Here is an 8,745-nt window from a genome sequence, read left to right as displayed (position 1 = left end):
ATATATCTCAAGAAAGAAAAATCGAATCCCAACAAACGAAAATCATGCCCTAAGTAGAAATGAGCAAAAAAAAATTTTTGTTTTCATTATATAACCTCAAATATCGCCAAAAACCGTGATTTTGGCACTTTGAGATTAGGATATCTCAAAATTCTAGTGCTAGAGCAATTGTGCGGTCAGATTTGGATTCAGCACCAAGAAACGATGTGTTTTACTCAGGGCATGAATCACGTAACTTTGAAACGATAGTCGTTCAAACGATACTGACAAAACGATGTTGTCAAAACACTGATTCATGCATTTGTGTTGCTGTTACGTGTTACTGTTACTGTTACGTGAAGCAAAACTGGAATCGAGTTGACGATATCGCACAAACGATCAAACAATTTTTGATTTTTATGAAGCAAGACAATCTCGACACGATATCGTTCAGACGATTGTGGTCATACGTGATTCATGCCCAGGTGGTACAAAAATCAAAATTTTTACAAATAATTAGAAAAGAAATACTTAACTTACTCGCATATCTACTAGCATTTTCAACGCGAATAGAATTGAAAAAGGTGAATTTGCAAGTTCAGCTTTTTATCAGTCATGGTTGTATTTAAGTGCATTTAAATTTGTAGATTTTTGTAAATTCAGTGCTGCCACAGCTTTAAATATTTAAAAATTATTTCAGGTTTTAACTATATCGGAGTAATTTTAGTTCAGAAAAAAGCACTAAAAAAGCACTAGGCACTAAATAATTTTTTTTTTTTGGCGTTTTAATTTTCAAAGAGCACTAAAACTAGTGCTTAAAGCACCAAGTTGGCAACTATGTTGACAGTTGTCTTACGAAAGACTTTTGTCTTAACTTTATAGTGGGAACGGAAACGAAAGAAAACGCCGAAGCGAAAGCCGGAAAAGCTCTTCTGCATGGTTTGTATCACCCATTCTGGACCCAATGAGGTATGCGGAAGAACTTAAATATTCTGTTGATAGATGGAAAAGCAAGAAAATATCCTTTCAAAGGCTAAAATAACAATTAAAAGAATGCTTTTGGTTCAGCCGGGAGAGCGAGCGAGGCGAGTGTTAGTGCGATGTAGGCCGATGGCTAAGAAGTCACATCCACTCTGGTTCTAGCCGGGGGGATCCAAAGTTTATCAATACTAGTCATTTCGAAGGTTCAAACATACTTACATATGTGCAATCAAGATGCTATTTTCAAATCCTTCCACAATAGTTTCCATTTCTTTTAACGATTACAAATATTTACTTTCGAATGCTTTGGATATGAATTTTTTTTTTATTGCCGCCATAGCACAGGTTTTGGACATTTTTTCGTGTAATGCATCGAAAATGTGAAGAAAAAGTCAAGTTGGCACAGTAGCTCGCTATAAAACTTTCAAAGCTCTTTCTGCTTATTATTTGTAACTCTACCCTTTTCACTACCTTCTCAGTGACTTTGCCTGCGAAAAAAATCGACTTCCGTACGGCGGCCAAATAACAAATCATGGACGTATTTTTTTATTTCCAAACAAATTCTGCTCCCACAAAAAGGCACATGGAACCTACCTACAAGACATCTGCGCAAGTGCATTTGGCTCTACTTAAGAAATAAACGGCCTACGAAATCTTCGTGATGTTAACGAATTTCTCGTGACTTTCGAGATTTTCTTGTTATTTTTAGAGATGGTTCGGAAGTAGTCCGTCTTTTTTGGGATCATACAGGTTTTTTTTAACCTTGAGATTTTAGGTACAGTTTCGAAGTGTGATGGATTTTTACGGGATCGAATAGGTTTTTGAAACATTTGGTTCTTTTTCCCCTTTCTTTCGGGATTTTTTAAAATTTTCATGACTTTTCGAACCCGTTTAGGAATTTTTCAGAACCTCACGGAATATTTGAAAGCATTTGGTCTTATTTTCAAGATTTTGAAGGTTTTACCGATTTTTTTTAAACAGCTTTAGGAAAACATACGCATTTATTTTTCCTTAAAAGTATAAGTTTTAAGTGCACTCGTGCAGCTCTTTACTACATATATTCATTTGCTGTGAAACCACAATACGTGCGTCCGCATTAGATTGCTGGCGCACGCAGACATACAAAAATGTTGCCTTTTTTCAAGGGTCAAAGTTTCAAGTTTACAAAAGAAATTCTCATAAATTTTCAAAATGTCCTTTCAAGCAAAACGTAGTGGAGAGGTAGGAAAGAGTATGTAGTGTGCGTGTGCTTTTACAATGCATTAGACATGATGCTGTGCATGTACTTTGTCTTATTCTAGTATATTCGTATTTTGTATCGAATTCACATTCTTAACTGTCGAAAAAGTCAGAGGCACTTGACATCACTTTAGATGCAGCGCATGCATATATTGTTGTAGTTTTTCATCATTCTACTACATTTTTCATCGATTTCGCAGCTCATCCTCTTTTATACAGTAGGTATGCATTTTTATTTCTTACTTATTGCGCAAAAAATTAAAATCCTTGGAGTGCGCTCAGTTCAATAGTTTTGTATAGTTTGGGACATAAATCAGTCGACGGACATTGTCGTTCACTGCCTTGATGTAACTTTTTGTAAACTCTCTTCTCGTAAGATTTCAAGTGTTTTCCCCGAAAAAAAAAAAGTTAAAAAATAAGTACAGAAAATAGTGAAACATCTCGTAATAACATCTATGGAGTGGGGTTGGTGGCACACACTTTTTACTTTATGTATTGCTTTGCTTTAGCCACTAGCTTGTGTGGCTTCGGTCACTAAGCACACGCATATTTTTAGTGGTAACTCTCCACGCTTACACATGGATGTGTATCATTTCAACAGTCGTTCTTGCGTTCTGCCTTCTTGCAGCTTGTTATTTTTTATGCAATAAATTTACTAGAATATTTCGAAAATTAATGGCATTTGTTCGTGATAAATGCTAGACTTTAGAGACTTCTGGTGTTGGCTTTGAATTATAAATACTACTACATATTTATAAAAAATGCTCTCTTAGAAATCTTTATCATTTATTAATTTTTTTGAATGTGTATTTATATTTATATTTAGTTATTGCCATATTTATAAACAAAGTTTTCATAACCTAATAACTTTTTCTTCTTCTCATTTCAGGTATGTGCCATACCGGTTTTCCGTTTAAAGAAATTTTCAAAGGTAATGTGCTTCCACGTTTTATTTTGATCTGTCTGAGTAAATAAATACGAATTCACCTAACAAATCTATCAACGAAATCTTCTATAAAAAAAAATTCTAAGGGCAGTGTCACACGATTGGTACGTTTGTTCAGATATGCACCTTTTTATATTGGGATATTGGTCAAAAGTAAAAAATTGGGAACATTTTTCTTTGTAGTCTACGATTGGTACAGTACAACGAACTTCTATTGAAAAATTTGAACAAAATATTTTTTCGTGATTGGTATAAGGAAAAATGTTTGTACGATTTGCACCAAATTTTGGGCACATGACCAATCGCATGACACTGCCGTAACAGTTTCTTATAAAAATAAAATCGTTCGGAATCGGCGAAAACTCTAGGCCCGTCCGCTTTGTGTGACAACATCAAGGTGCACGCCTCATATCGGAGGAGAAGCTCAGCCAAACCCTAACATATTGCGTAAGCGCCAATTTATTATTATTATTTATTTTTTTCTCTAAAACTTATTAAGTACCAAACGACGCACAGTTAGTGATAGAACGATACGAGTACCGAGTACAGAATATCGATACTTCTCATGAGTACTGAGTAATATCGAGAACTCGATACATTTTCACAAGTACTGAGTAAATATCGCGAATGCCGAAAAGTATCGAAGAGTTAAGAACTTTTTTAAGTAAATTACCCAATAAATATTGTGGCGAACATTCGAATATTAACTTCAATATCCAATATGAATGTTATCAAAATGAACATAAGGCTCATTTACTTCAATACTGTCATAACTAAAAAAAAAAACAGAAAACCCGAGAAACACGCCTTTAAAGTTTTTAATTCACATATCGCCACCCTCATGCCAGAAGCTTGAATGTGCAAATTTATCAGTTTTGAGATACTGGGTTGACTTCGTTAATCTTTGGATTTTCTATGTTATACCAAAACCCAGAATACCATCCGTACACGGTAAGTAAATATTTTACAATTTCAGTTGCAGCTAAGTTTCCCAAAAAAAAAAAAACTTTCCAACTTGATTTCGCAAAATTTCCATTTTTACACATTCATGATATGTATACACCCATACTAATAATTAATACATATTATGTTATAGTGAGCTACTGGTAATTGACACAGTTATGAAATTTTTACACAGCCTAGAAGAAAATGTAGCGGTCATTTCAACATTGGCTTCGGGTAAAAATGTTTAAATAATTGAAAAACGAATATCTTGACTCTCCTTTGATAACGAATGGTGGAAGAGGATGCTCTTCCGACTCGACAACTTGGCCACTCTCCAGCATAAGGCAGCCGTCGTTAACTCCTGTATTCTACCTTCGTTGTGAAATTCAGCCCATTCTTGAAGAAAATTATTATGAAATTGAGCTTATCTTTCCAATAGAGAATGGGCTTCACCACATTTGCTTCTCGTGTTCTACGTTTGCATTTTGTTTTCAAATAAAACTTATTTATAAATACATGTACGAGTCAAACAATTTTAAAATATTTGCTTTTAAAAACCTGGAAATAAGCTTTTTGCTATAAACATTTAATTTACGCATGTAAAACTAATTTACTGGAAGTTTATTCCAAAACATCCTTTAGATCAGATAAAAGCTATCAAGAGCAGTGACTATTCAGTTTAAAAATAGGAAAAGGTGAAAAAAGCAAAGCATTCTGATTTTTTGTTTACTTTTTGCGTTTGCTTTGAGAATACTTGGAAGTACGAGTATTATCGATACTTTTTTGCAAATATGAGTACTGGCATCGATTCTTTTTTAGAGTATTCTATATGAGTACTAGTATCGATACTTTTATAAAAAGTTCTATCACTACGCACAGTGGTGCAACCGCGAAATTTACTATGCAAAAAGGTCCACAGTTTACACAGTCTTTTTGGCGGATGTTTTTTAGGGAACGTCATTTAAATTCTTAAGAGTTCTAATAATTTTTTGCTTTACTGCAAAGCGTAAATTTTTATATGTCTTATCTATATTTTTTGCAAATTTAGTTTTTTTAAGAAACGAGTAAATAAAAATTTGAAAAAGTCCTTTTCCTATATATCTTTTATTTACAATAGGAATCGAAAAAAAGCTCGACCTATCTCAGTAGCCAGTTCGAAAACACCCTATCTTAGAAAACTTCAAAGAACGCCCTATTTCAGAATTTGGTTCGAAAATGCCCTTTCTCAGCTGCCGATTCAAAAACTTCCTGTCTCAGCACATTTTTAATATATGTATTTTCAGGTGAGATCGGGTGTTTTTGACAAAATTTTGAAATAGGGCGTTCTTGAAAAGTTTTCTGACCCGACCAAAAACGAACAGTTCACTTCATCCGCCATAAGTCGATATCAGAATTGACGTATTCGGGAACGAATTTACGTCATCGTACGTCACGATTTCGGTGTTGTGCCATCTTCAGTGCCATTTTTCACTCGAGATCAGAATTGGTTATGTTCATTTATGACTTGTCTCGAGCAAGTCGGATTTTTTTTATTAATCGTGAAATCTGAACCAATTGTGTTTGTACCTTTAAATTTTCAATATTTATAATAAAGACTCCACCATTATTGCTGCTCCTCGCTCACTTGCGTAGACGACTCGCTTTTTCAGAGATTAATATTTCAATTTGAAAAACTTCCGGCAATTCAATGTCGTAGTCGACAAAGAGCGACAAAAAGTAAAGTAAACGAAAATGCAGACAGTTTTATTGGATCATAAGTTATTGTCACTACAGTCGACTACTAAATATCCTACTGCTTGCTTTTCCTAGTACATGCAACACTGAAACTCTTTCGCTCTCTCCCTCTTGCCAAGAGTGCCGTGTACGTGGATTTAATAAATCTGCATACACTTGCAAACTTCGAAAAAACACGTCTGCCAGTGCGGTGTTAGACAAAGGTTAAAAGAGTTTGAGTCAGAATTTTTTTCACCTGCCTAGCACAGGTAAAATTGCCGTGTGTCGTCCTTTGTGTTCGTGACAAATGAAAGGGAAAGTGAAATTTGAAGTAGGCGTGTGCTCTTTGTGCGCTGACAAAATGTAGTAAAAGAGACATAGAGAAGAGGGAAATGCAGAAATTGATTTTTTTTTTCAAGTTATTTGCTGGCTGGAGCAGGAGGCAAGAAATCAGAAGAGTTTTAAAACCAAATTAAAAGTTTTTTTAATAAATGCTAGTAAAAGGCAAAATTTGTTATCATTTGTAGGGGTCTTTTAAGTGCTTCTAATGTCTATTTCTATTTAAAATTCACTGCTTCGTTCTAGTATGATTATATTAATTTACTTAAAATTTTTTCAAATTTTCTTTCTTAATGCGCCAAATTAATTTGCTTTTTTTTTTGTAAATTTCATTTCCTACAACTTTATTTAGACGCTTATTCTTTACAGCATAGTTTTTTTCACACATATATATTACCAACAAAAAAATTACCGCAAATGCTGCCAATTGCAAACAAGCCTGCCAACAGCAAGGCATTAATGCGTTTGGCAATAAATTTCAATTTAGTGACGCGTCGCAAAATTTGAAGCAAGAAATACATAAACATTCTATTTTCACTTTTTCTCTTTTCTTTTTTCGAAACTCCTTTTCGCAATCAAAGTTCAACTGCAAATAAATATTCATTTCATTTCCTTGACTTGGGTGGCTCACAGTGAAACAGACATTCCAAATTACAGCAATTCGGCGTGGCGGCATAACACGGCGTCTTCAGTGGTGCGGGCGTGCAGGTTTGCTCAACTTCTTCTAACCGCCTAGCACCGGATGTCGTTGTCTATGACTATTTGTCTGTGCTTGGCTGCCGGGAATAAAAGCAAGCGCCTCTGAAGTTATTGCAACCCACTGCGGCCTCGGCTACTGGCGCAGGCTATTGTCATTTCAGTTGCAGCTAATAAAATATGCGTTGGCTGGCACTTAAGCGCTCATCCTCAGTTTCGGTTTAGTGACAATATCCACTTGTATTCCATTCGCACTTAACTTGATTTTGGCGTAGGATTTTTCTTGATTTGAGATTGCGTACTTTATTTTCTTTATTCTCAAATTTTAATGCTTTCCAGTTTGATTTCTTTTCCTGGTTTAGAACAATATTCCAAAAGTTATTTCCTTTTTATATATGTAATTATGTAACTTAGTTTTAAATTCGCATTTCTCCTCTCCTCAGACTGTATTCATTTTCTTTCAATATTGGCAAAATCTGTTTATAAATATATCTTTCTTTCATAGAAACAAATCCCATTCGCTAAATTTTTATAGCGCCAAAAACTTGTCAAATTTCTGTGCACTAAAAATTTGTCTCCATCATTTCAATGGTTCTTGCTTTCCTTCTTCAAAATTTAATTTCCCTTTCCGCCTTTCCAAATTACCTTTCTACATTTGACTTGCCAATAATTTCTCTGCCTTCCAGCGCATTAATTTCGGCGCTCCATTCTTAAGAACTTCATATCTCTTTCCGTTTTCTCGTCCTCCTTTCAAGTAATTGCCTTTCTGAAATCTACTTCCTTGAACGCCCCCAGTAACTAATGTGTAAGCCTCCAACACAAGTCTGGGATTTCTGTTTGCTCTGCTGTCTGGTTTTTGGTACCTTTGCTATTCAGAAATTGTGTGTATTAAAATATTTCCTTCAACAAAAAATTTCCTTGCCTGCACTCACACACTAAATACTTTCCTAAGCTTTACATATTTTTACTAATCGCATGCACATGCCTTCATCTCTTCGAGCAAGCATGCGAAAGAGATTTACATGAGTGTATATTTTAGCTTACTCATAGTCAGCGTTCGCGATTTTGGCAAAACTTTTACTTTCATTCAATCAAAGTTTCTCATTTTGCCGCCAGACATTTTGTGGAGTCACCCATCTATTCGTTTTTAGCTTTCCCCTATACTGAAAATAATTTAATTTATTTCCTCTTTTTGTTGTCCTTGGGCTGAAATTGGCTAACTGCCTGTTAACATTTTACTTATGACTTGACATATGCAGTCAGTCATTTGCCCTTTTATTTTTGTTTAGTTATTTGAAAACTTTTGTGCCTGAAAAGTTTTGACAAACTGGAAAGGGATTGCAATTTTAAAAAAGCATCATTATTATTAGGTTATTTTTAAAAATTTTTGTAGTGCAAACTGAAGCTTAAAATCATTTTTAAGCAAATAAATAGCTGACAAATATGCACTTTCTCTTTAAAATGAGAGTTGTGCTGAAAATTATAACGATAATTTTGTGCAATCTGTAATAGAAAAAAACCAATAATAATTATTATGTTAAAAGTAAAGTAAATGTTAAGCAAAAGTTGAAAAAAGTTGGGACCTCAAAAGAATAATAACTCCAAAAGTTCTAACAAGTGAATTAGATTGAAAGCAGATATCCCAGCTAATAAACTATACAAGTGTTATCATAAAATTTTCTAAAAAGTAAGTATTAAAAAAAATGCTTCCCATACCGGGAATCGAACCCGGGCCTTCTGGGTGAAAGCCAGATATCCTAGCCACTAGACCATATGGGACCTCATAAAAATAACGGCAAAATTTTTACAAGTAAACCAAATTGAAAGCAGATGTCCTAGCCACTAAAATATTCAAATGATTCTAGGGCTGTGCGATTAATTGATTACTCAAAATTTTAATTAATCAT

The 8,745-nt window shown here is 34.4% G+C and overlaps 1 non-coding gene across 1 annotated transcript; it reads right to left on the bottom strand.

Moving 5' to 3' along the window:
* Positions 1–8,545: 8,545 nt before the first annotated feature.
* On the bottom strand, positions 8,546–8,617 carry TRNAE-UUC (transfer RNA glutamic acid (anticodon UUC)). The gene has a single exon. It is a non-coding gene; the product is annotated as a tRNA-Glu (tRNA).
* Between the last annotated feature and the right edge of the window lie 128 nt (positions 8,618–8,745).

Source organism: Rhagoletis zephyria, unplaced genomic scaffold, assembly GCF_001687245.7.
Source record: "Rhagoletis zephyria isolate East Lansing unplaced genomic scaffold, Rhagoletis_zephyria_1.1 Rzeph_scaffold_07946, whole genome shotgun sequence".
NCBI lineage: Eukaryota > Metazoa > Arthropoda > Insecta > Diptera > Tephritidae > Rhagoletis > Rhagoletis zephyria.
This window is presented reverse-complemented; position numbering and strand designations above follow the sequence as displayed.